This window comes from Thamnophis elegans, chromosome 2, assembly GCF_009769535.1.
Source record: "Thamnophis elegans isolate rThaEle1 chromosome 2, rThaEle1.pri, whole genome shotgun sequence".
Taxonomy (NCBI): domain Eukaryota; kingdom Metazoa; phylum Chordata; class Lepidosauria; order Squamata; family Colubridae; genus Thamnophis; species Thamnophis elegans.
Genome location: NC_045542.1, coordinates 109,242,534 through 109,253,856, shown reverse-complemented (window position 1 = coordinate 109,253,856; position 11,323 = coordinate 109,242,534). Strand labels below are relative to the sequence as shown.

General features: G+C 39.4%; 1 pseudogene; it reads left to right on the top strand.

Moving 5' to 3' along the window:
* The first annotated feature begins 1,751 nt into the window (after positions 1–1,751).
* On the top strand, positions 1,752–1,851 carry LOC116505114 (annotated as a pseudogene).
* The last annotated feature ends 9,472 nt before the right edge of the window (positions 1,852–11,323 follow it).

Here is an 11,323-nt window from a genome sequence, read left to right as displayed (position 1 = left end):
ATAATTTCTGCAAGGTCACCAATCATTAGTATCTGGAATTGCCCTCCCTGAGATTGAATGAGCTTGACTCACTTGTATAAATAAGTGGAAGTTTGATACAGAAACTAATTGTTCTGATTCCCCCACCACTCCCCAGCTTAAATATCTTTGGTTTTAGTCTATAGTTAGTTAATAAAGTGTTCTTTTTCTTTTTACAGAATAGTTTTATCTAGAAGCTGAGAATCACTTGACTATAACCCAAAGGTGCTTTCCACCCCCAAAAGGCAATTGGGATTTTTTTTCCGGGGTTTTTTGTTTTTGTTTGAAACTATTTCCCTTCTCATCCGAAGAAGCTTCTTCAGTAAACAACAGCAGCAAGAGAATCCAGTTGCTTTTGGAAAAAGACGCCTTGGAATAACCATGAGGTAAATATGATTGAGAATCACCATGGACATTCACCTGGTTATAACATCCAAGGATGAATGGGGCCAGTGGTCACATCTAGGGATACTCAATGGGGTTGTGTGTAGTAAAAATGGGGCTGTGACAGCCAAAAAAGGAATGGGGCTTTCAATTGCTTTGGTGTGCCCACCATCTTGATTTCTTTGATTCCCTGGTCACATCCAGACTGGAGATGTGGTCTGATCTTGGAGTCCATTCTTGTCTCCAGGCACAAAATGTTCTATTTACAGCTGCTCTCACAATAGCTTTGGAGAATGTGCATTCTGAGATTACAACTGTGTACCCCTAGAAACGTTGCCAAATGTACAGAACTTGGCTTCCCTTATCGGCGCAATCAGGTTATAGGTAAGGCCTGAACAAAAGTCACTTATCTCATTACGGAATGACAGAATACCTTGTTCCTAGTGTAGACAATAGAAGCCAGTTCTTTTTTTAAAAAAAAAATTGGCAGATTGGACATGCTGCATGTGGAAAAAAAATGAAGTCAGGTATTTTCTTTGTTATGTGGAGAAATTACACAATAGTTTCTTAAGCTTCCATTGATTACAACATACTGGGTAATTGGGATAAACATGTTATGAGTTATAGCAACATAAATTTATGTACTTGAGTTGTGAAGGATGCAGTGCCAAATTATACAAGATAATAACCAATCTATTGAAATATAGATTTCTACCCCATATTTAGTAACATCATTATACTTGAGTAAATTGGGATTTAAATATTAAATAGTATGTGATATCACCAACTCTTGGCAATACAATTCTGGGCAAAGTAAGAGCGAAATAGAGAAGTTTGCTGCCTCATATCTTCCTTAGTTTTTCAAAATGTATTTTGAGCTAATGCCTATTCTTGTTAATTATGTTTTTCCTTTCCCAAATAGACTGGCCAATCTATGTTTTGATCATCAGTCACAACAAAAACTTCTGATAGAGGTTCTGTCCCAGCCCTAATTGGATTCTTAGATCCTGAAAATACGATTACCTTGTTTGTTCCCTGAAATAAGGCCTCCCCGGATAATAAGCCCAATCAGAATTTTGAGGCGCATGTGCTAAAATAAGCCCTCCCTGAAAATAAGGCAACACATCAGCAGTCATGAGGTGACCATGCTCCCACCTCCTGCACCTCAAAAATAATAAGGCCTCCCTGAATATAAGGCCAAATGCTTATTTTGTAGGTCAAAAGAAAATAAGATCCTGTCTTATTTCGGGGAAACATGGCACATTAACACTACCAATAATAGGGACATTTCTGGTTGTTATCTTCTCAATGGGTCAGAAAATAAATCTACACTTCTTTCACACGACTGCTTGCTTCGGCAGCACATATTCTAAAATTGGAATGATACAGAGAAGATTAGCATGGTCCCTGCATTTTGTTTTTTAGAGTAAAATGGGAAAGCATTTATATGAAAATCCATAGTTATATCTATAGCTTAATGGATTCTTCCTTCCCCTACAACTTCATGATTTCTTAGGATTAGGAGACTAGGGATTTAAAGTTCATAGAAGATGATCTTGGGGAAGACTCGGAGGGCAAGACAGAAGATAAATGGACACCATTTCTGATTGCAGTAGATGACGGATGGCATAGAAAATGGCTGTGGGAAAAGATGAATGTTGATATATTCAATGTGAGATCTCAGTCTTGTACATAAAAGGACAGGGCTTTAAATACATAGTCACAGCAGCCATCTTGAGTTTTTTAAAAATCCCCTTTCAATATGCCTATCTGCAACTTCTTAAACCAAACCTCTATTTTTTGAGATTTCCGTAGTAGTAGTAGTAGTAGTAGTAGTAGTAGTAGTAGTAGTAGTCAGCAGCAGCAGCAGCAGCAGCACAGCAGCAGCAGCAGCAGCAGCTATGTGATCCATACAGAAAAGACAGCTGTTTTAAGACCAGCAGTCAAGAACATCAGGAAGCCTCTCACGTACTTGGAAATTCTTTCCTGCCTATGAATCCACAGTGCTGCACAACCTCATGGAACCTATGTCTTGAGAGTAGTCTTTATGTGCTTTTAACTAAAGTATGTATAAATATATGTGATGGGCAGTGTATGTTTGCATGTATGTGCAGTTGTTCTGGCTCTATTACCAGTAGTTTTAAAAGTTTGTCTCCGATAGATCACTGGAAGATCAGATGTGATTTTCTGCCCAGAAATTTTTTCCCTGTCCATACTTGTTCTATAGCTGACCATCTGGTTCTCACACAATTAAGAATGGCAGCTGAGTAGTCCAATAATGTAAATATCAGGCAGTTACATGAAATTGAGCAAACTATTTATGGGAAATAATAGTAACTTAATAGTGTTCTATTCAAATAATTTTTAACAGGATATTAAATATGTTCTTTTTAATCAACTAACCTAAAGGGATAACTTAACAAATACGCAAAGTTCCAAATAACATTTACAAACAGCAACATTTAGGAGCCTTGTTTAATTGTTGCTTGTTCAGTCTGGCAACCCCATTTTTTTTGCAATATTTTTTTTAATATTTTTTTTATTTTTTATTTTCAAAACAAACACAACACATTCTTCTTACATACTGTAGAAAGCATATCAGTTGGTTACAAAAAGACTTTCGTGCTCCTTTCCTTTTGTCTCTCTCCCACAGTCAACACACATAATTCATATTAACTCAAGAATTTAGATATTTATACATGTTACCATCATCATACCTCCATTTTCATTTGACTATAATTGTTTAAATGTCCTTCATCATAAAATTACCAAGATTTAATACATGACCAAATACTGGCATTTCATTTACTAAAATATTTTTTGCAATATTTTGATGTTGGTTCTAAAAGACTTTAACATCAGACCACAAAATGTACCGATACTATGTGCAATACCAATGTTGGCATTTGTTTGATAAAAACAGTTGGATAAATGTTGCATTGCAATTGTGTTGCTGATTTAGTTTTCACATATGCCTATCTCAAACAGAAATTGCTCAAGAGATTTTTAACATAAGTTTTAAAATTATGTCTCTTAAATTACATTTTGGTTGGAATAAAACAAATGAAGGGTTGTTTCTAACTGAATCTCTGCTGAGCTTCAACAGGCCCTTATTTCAGGAGGCATTTCTGAATGGAGGAGCAAGGGAGGCATTATTGTTTTGCAACCGTCCTTCCCTTAAGCCCCTTTGTATCAGTTCACTTCTAGTGACCGTGGAAAGCTGCAACCTTGCAGAGAGCAGCAGAAGCCAATCAGATGCTCCCTCCAGCCAACCAAAAGAAGACTGCAACACCATCAATCGCTCAGTGAATGGCAGCTCCTACAATGACAAAAATCCCATGATATGCCCCCCTTCAATTCTACACAAAAGGAAAAGTACATTTCTACACCTCACATTACGTGGTTTTTTTTGTTTGTATTTGTTTAGGAAAAACATCTGAACTTTTTGGTATAGGAAAGCTGCTTCACTGTTAAAATGCTATTTTCCTAGGTATATGTCTATTTCTTTAAAACATTAATATAGCTACCTATCTGACATCAAACTCTGGGAGGCTCCCAATCTTTACAATTCTCTCTCTCTCTTTCTGTCTCTCTCTCTCCTTAATAAATATTGGTATTTAACACCCTTAACCAAGAGTTAAGTCCACCCCTTGCTAATTCTTCATCACATCCTAGCAGTACAATTGGGGAAAAGTGAGGTCTGAAGTGCTTTTCTAGGAGGGTAGCAGTGGTGGGATATGACCGGTATGCCCCAGTACGGGCTTATTGGTGCCTGCTGGGAGCACCAGGTACCGTTCCAGTATGGTGTTCCACAGGGCCCACCTGCCCACCCACCTGCCCATCCTTCTTACCTATATTTGAGCTGATTGGGGCTTTTGTGCATGCTCACTGAGCATACGGCGCTTGCACGACGCTCCACTGATCAGCTGGACCATCACAGGTGGTAAGTACACATGTGTGTGCTGTGCGTGTGCACGTGGTGGGCGCCTGGCTCCATTGCAGTGTACTGGCTGCAACGGGATCCACCACTGGAGGATAGAGGACTGCTGAACTTCATGGAGAAGGGTGTTCCACAAGGCAGGGGCTGCCATGGAAAGCACACTTCCTATATCCCATTATACGGCACTGGTTGCGTAAGGGAAAGAGGAGCATATCCATTCTATTTGCTTTGGTAGCATGGGTAGATGTCATAAATCCCCACTGACAATGGCAGGGCTTCATATATTTTCAGGCAGGCACTTTTCCAAAGTGCAACTATGGAAGTTCTGTGCCTGAATAAGTTGGGGAGGCAAGGAAAAAAAAGAATTGTCACAATTCTTCTGGACCAGCAGGGTCACATATAGCAAAGCAGAAGTTTTTATAATATTAGATGTATCATGAGTGTATTGAAAGAAAATCAGCCTGGTTGCATTGCTCTATGGTTAAGGTGCAGGCAGTAGGAATGATGTCAGGAAAGGCATACTTCCTGCATCTCATCAGATAATTCTGTTCAATCAATGGGACCAAGAACATCTCGAAATGTTCAGATCACATAGAATGGACAAAACAATGGCAGACAGTCCCTCAGATAACCAAGCTTTGTGCCATGAAGACTTTATAGCTCGAATTCTGCTGGAAGGGTACTGTATAAGCAGTGTAGCGTGTTTGGCAGAAGTGGTTGCATGGGCATCTCTCAGCACGCCCATCACTGCCAGGCTGCTGCATTCTGGACCGACTGCATTCCATTCCTGAATGCATTGCAATAGTTCAAACAACAGGTGATCAAAACATGAGCGATTGCCTTAAAGACTTCCCAGTCTAGGTATGGATGCAATTGCCTACCAGATGGGATTGTATGTAGGCTTTGCTGGCCATAGCTGACACCTGCTACTCAAGGAAAAACTACAAGTCCAAGGAGCACAGCCTCATTCAGGTCAAAATGAAAGGATCTCCAAATCTGGATGGTCCAAATACCCTCAGCCACTCGGTTTTGTAGTGTTACATTTGGTCCTGTTCTTCACTATCCAGAACGACAGAGCCTCCATGGACTGGGATAAGATCCTGGCTACATATTTGGTTGCTCTGGGATGGTGATGTACTATCGTTCTATCCATAGAAGGATACAATGTTAATGAGAGCAGAATCAAATTACTATATGAGACGGTCTCTTTTTGGCAAGCAATTTACTGGACAATGGCAACAATGGCCAAGCCCAACAGATTTGATTGACTATTTAAATTATATTTGATTCTTGTAAACATTGGAGGCTAGATTATAGGACACAGCAGGTGGCAGATCAGAGTCCAAGCAGGGTTGGATCTTGTGAAATTGGTACTTGGATGAGAGACCACTAGAAAGTGCTAAGAGTCTAGCTAAAGTAGGTACCTAAAAACATCAATGAAGAAGGCAGTGACAATCCATCACATTGTTGCTAACCTGGATGTAGCCATATGGTTATCAGGAATGAAGGCAAACACATGTGAATCTTTGATAGATTACATTCTGAATTATACCACTCTGCAAGTATAATATTGATATACAGTTACCAATCTAGTTAGGACAATGATTTCCCAATGAGAGAGTGCTGTTGTTGGTAAAATCTCTAGGATTGAATTGGTGACTCAAGGTGAAATCTCTGTCGATAAAAGACACCAGGTTTAAGACATTCGTTCTCTCTTACATGGTAGACTTGATAGGAAACAAAACACTATATTGACAAAGCTCCTGAAGAAAAGCCAGGATATATTGAATGAATAAATATTTTGCAGGACCCATGTGAATTCTAAGCAAAACGATGGTTCTTACTTTTCTTGACAAATGTTGGAAAGCCCTGGTTTCATCCCACTTATAATTCCATGCTTTTTCTAGCCTTGGCTTCAGGTTTTAAGCATCTTATGCTAGTTTAGCCTGATTTTTGCAATGATATTGTAAGGTCAAAGTGACCTTAAATGTCAAGCTGAAATGAGATCAAATTGTGGTGCAAGAGGAGTTGATCTGAAGGGCAGGTATGCCCCAGATTGCTAGGTTGGGTAAGGTTTTGGCCTGTTGGGTAAGCCAGAAACAGTGGTATCTCTGGGGAAGGGGAGGATGAGAGAAGGCATGTGGGTCATGCAGTGGAATTCACTTTGGTTGGCTGACAGCTGAGCTCTCAGGAAAAATATGCTAACTTGTTTCTTGATTGCTGTTTTTTAAGAACAACAGTGGTTTCTTAACCCAGCATGTTTTGCTAGCATAGTGACAGTGACTTATAGTAATGTTTCTCAATTGTAGCAACTTGAAGATGTGTGGATTTCAACTCCCAGAATTCCCCAGCAGCTTTTGGGGAGTTGAATACATCTCCAAATTGCTAAGGTTGAGAAACACTGACTCACAGATTTAACTACCGCAGAAATCCCAGGTTTTGTGGTCGCCTTAGAATAAACAGCCTACCTTTCAAAAATGTTAGGCCTGGAGGAGTTGCCTCTTTGGTGAAGTATGGAACCGAGTCCTCCTCAATTGCTGAATAGGGGGAAATAAAGCTCCCACTTGGTAGCTGTTTGGAAATTATAGAAGCTATAATGCAACATATCAGAAGGACACCATGTTTTGGAAGAAACATTCAATTAAGAGAACGATGTTGAAGCTGTTGCATAAGTACCAAAAACCTGAATGCAGTGGTCCCCAAACTTTCTGGCTCTGAGGACTGGCAGTGGTGGTAAGCAGGTGTGGGTTCCTGCCAGTTCTAACCTCTTCCACAAATCTACAATGCCATTTAGAACCGGTTCCAGCTCCCCCCCGCCCGTCTGCACATCATCAAGATGAAGAGCAAGAGGAGGAATTCTGGGGATTGAAGTTCACAAGTCTTAAAGCTATCAAGTTTGAACACCCTGGGTTTTTTTTTCTAAAGGGTTAGGGGTGCAAGGGTCGTGTAACTGGACAGCTTTAAGACTTGCATGCTTCAAATGCCAGAGTTTCTGAGCCAACATTTTGGTTGCTAAGCAAGAGCGTTGTTAAGTGAGTTTCACCACATTTTATAAGTTGGCCACGTCCACCAAGTCACATGACTGCCAAGCCACTCCCACTTGGTCACATGGCCAGCAAGCCATTCCCACAAAGCAGGCCACACTTACAGAAGAGATTATAAAAAAATTTGAAACCCACCACTGGTGGTAAGGGAGGGGATGGTTTTTCACACATGCATGCTAAATAGAATAGAATAGAATAGAACAGAATAGTTCCAACAAAGGAGCTTTGCATTCTCATCCGTCATTTACATGGTACCACAGACCAAAGATTGGGGACTCATGCCTTAAGGACACCAATTTTCTCTAACCAGAAGTTGTGAATGCTCCAACACTAGACATTTTAAAGAAGAGATTGGATAACCACCTGTCTGAAATGGTATAGGGTTTCCTGCCTGAGCAGAAAGTGGACTAGAAGATGTCCAAGGTCCCTTCCTGATTCATTCCATTGTATTCTATTCTGTACTGTTCTGTTCTATTTACTAAGCTAATGTGTGTACAGATTGCAACTCCTAGAATCTCCAGTCTGGGTGGGCCATGCTGGTTGGAAATTCGGAAACTAAAATCCTCACACAAAATGGGATGGAATCCAGTCAAGTAAACGAACCAGGATTTTTAGATCCTGTAGGTTGTTGATGAATCTTCACAGTATAAGATAAATAATTCTACATGAAATGTTTAAAAAGCTAAATCAAAGCTCCTTTTGGTGGATTACTGTTAAGGTCTGGGGAGACTCAATTTATTGTGTGTATAACCGATGTATGCTAATGAGAAACAATCAGATTCTTTTTTCTTCCAACTAAAATTAAGTACATACATAACATGGTATAAGGAACAGATTACCTAATTTTGAATGGGCCTGGTGCCCATAAGAATTTCTTTGGAAGGGTTCTGCAGTTGTAAAAAAAAAAAAAAACCCAGATCTGGACTGCTGTGTCTCCATGAAGTCTGCATTATTGGAGACTATGATTGATTTATTTGAGGCTCAGTTGTGGATTGAGTTGAAACTGCTGCCAAACTAATTAAATTGGTTCATTTTTAGGTGATGTAACTATTTTTCCTCTCCTTGTCCTGTCTCCAAAGCTTTGGGCCCCATAACGGCAAGACCTTAAAAAAGTGCAGTAGCTTTTTGGCTTTGCAGCTCTTTTTAGGAGCAAGTAGGAATGAAAGAAACTTTGTTGGTTTTCCTCTTCTCTAGATAGTGGATCAGCTGATATGGAAAGCATTGAGTACTGTGTTTTTCTTGTATCTTTCCATTCCGTAGAGAGTGGGGATGAGCAGATTTGTATTGCTTCAAGGCTTGCAATAGCTCAGGGTGGGGCCATGATTTTTGCTCTTTGCTTTCAGCTTTTCTGAGCTGGCATAAATGAATATAATCACGGTTGCCTCTAAACTGCTTCTAAGGGTTTGGTGAATCAAAGCAAAGGCGGTTTAGAAAGGCATAATTTTTTATTGCCTACTGGTGTGTTTCTGCGCACGCGCATACAAGCATGTGCATACATGTACACACATTTTCTTTATTGGAGATGTAAAAAAAGAAAAAGAGGTTCATTGACCTATATGATATGGCCCTGAATATTTAACACTTTTTAGAGTGGTATTTTATATTAAAAGATGTTAATGTAAGGGGGATTTATATACCAAAGCTTTGGAGTTTAACTATCTATTAGGAATTAAAGCCTGAGGGATGACTAAAAAAAATGATATTGAGAAATTGGAAAAGTGATATTATTCTAGATGTTAAGGAATGGCTTTTGGAAATGTATAACTTACCCATTTTGGAAAAGGCAATATTTCACACTAACGATGAAGCAATATCTTCTTCGTAGGCAAATATTTTGTGATATTTTAACAGTCATTGTTAATTGATGGGAACAGCAACTTCTAGGGTGAGAGCATAGGGGTTGCTGGTGTGAATGTAGGAGGGGATGTTTGGTATCCTTTGGCATCTCTGGGTGGGAATCAGGGTCGGGCAATTTCTCTTGCATCTCCACTCACCCCCTGCAGACTAGTCCTGAGGTGGGGTAGATTGGATGTGAAAAGGGATGGGGATGAGGAGAGCTCCTTCTGGTATTGTAGGAGCTTCTCACCTAACATTGCCCCCACCGGGTGATTGAGTTGCAGTGGATAGTTGACAGATGGTTGAATGGATGATTGAAAGAAAGGCAGGACCTCTGCCTCAAAGGAGAGGGATGCCTTGAGCTCAGTCACTCATTTATTATTAATAAATAAATTCCCTGGTTATCTCCTGCTTGGAGTATTGCAACATGGTCTACATGAAGTTACTCCTGAAGAATATTTGGAAGCTACAATTGGTCCAAAATGCAGTGGCATGGACAGTTTTGGAGGGTTGGCACATGTGCCAGCACTGTTACAAAAGCTTTTGTAAACCATACTTTTGTTAAATGATTATAACAAACAATACACCATTAGCAATTGATAACACAGCAGAAACTATGGTATCATTTCCATTTTCCCCAGATACCTATTGAAACTTGCATATTCATTATGAATAATTGTTGATATGCACAGCTCTTCAATGTTCCAGATAACACAGCAATACTTGGACCTTATCACCTTTCCTTTGACTTTTTCCATTTTAAAAAGATATTTTTTTTAACAACACGCACACATGCTACACTTCTTAGAAAGAAGCTTATTGCCAGGTAGGTGGCTATTGGGTTGCAGCCTAAATAGTATAAATGGTCACTTTAATGGAAGGACCTAAAACTTGGGAGACAAGGACAAATATTTTAAAATTATTCATTTGGAAGCAAGCCTTCTTTCTCACCCACTCTGGATTTTTCCTTTCTAGTTCTTTACATGTACCATGTTCCCCTCTCAAACTGCACCAATAAGAAGAAAGAATCTCTGGCTGCAATTTTTTCATCATTCATTATAAAAATAAAAGTACAGAAATACAAAGAAAAATTAAAGGGGGAAAAGGGGAAGAGAAAGGAAAGATGAAAATGTAGGATAAAGGGAAATGAAAGAGTAACATTGACTTCCGAAGTGTTGTCTTTGTCTATGTATCCCCCTTCCCTTGTCTATTGTGAGCCGCCCGAGTCCTTCGGGAGTGGGCGGCATACAAGACAAATAAACTAAACTAAACTAAACTAAACTAAACTAAACTTTTTGTTATCTATCTATCTATCTATCTATCTATCTATCTATCTATCTATCATCTATCTATCTATCTATCTATCTATCTATCTATCTATCTATCTATCTTCTATCTGTCTGTCTGTCTGTCTGTCTGTCTGTCTGTCTGTCTGTCTGTCTGTCTATCTATCTATCTATCTATCTATCTCTATCTATCTATCTCATGATGTATGTATATATGTAATAAATATGAGATTTATTACCTGGTCGAGTAACCATGAACTTAGCTCACAGAGAACCAAGGACTCCACAGTTTAACCTCAGCTACACATATTGATTAGTTTTATTTTAAAAGGTAAAAGTGTCCCCTTCAGTTGAATCCGACTCCTAGAGCTCTTCTCCGTTTCTTAGCCGGCATTCTCCAAAGACTTTCCCCTGGTCATTTGGCATGACTATGTGCATACAACACTGTTACCTTCCCACAGAAGTGGTACCTGTTTATCTACTCATATTTGCATGCTTTTAAACTGCTAGGTGGGGTGAGTTAATGGAAGGTCACCTTGTCATGAGGAGCTCGGGTCTCAAACCCATGCTTTCAGTTCTCCATCTGACAAAGCTGAGTGTCTTTAATCGCTGAACCATTGTGCCCCTTAGTTTTATTTTAAGACCACATTATTCCATTTTATGTCAGATTGGCAAAGATATATTCAGAATGAAATGTTCTAGAATTCAGATTATTTCAACATCACATCAGAGAGAAATGACATTTGGAGGATGCACAGTGCGACCTCATTCATATGATTGCTGCTAAAATGTGGAGTGTCATCACTATTATAGTT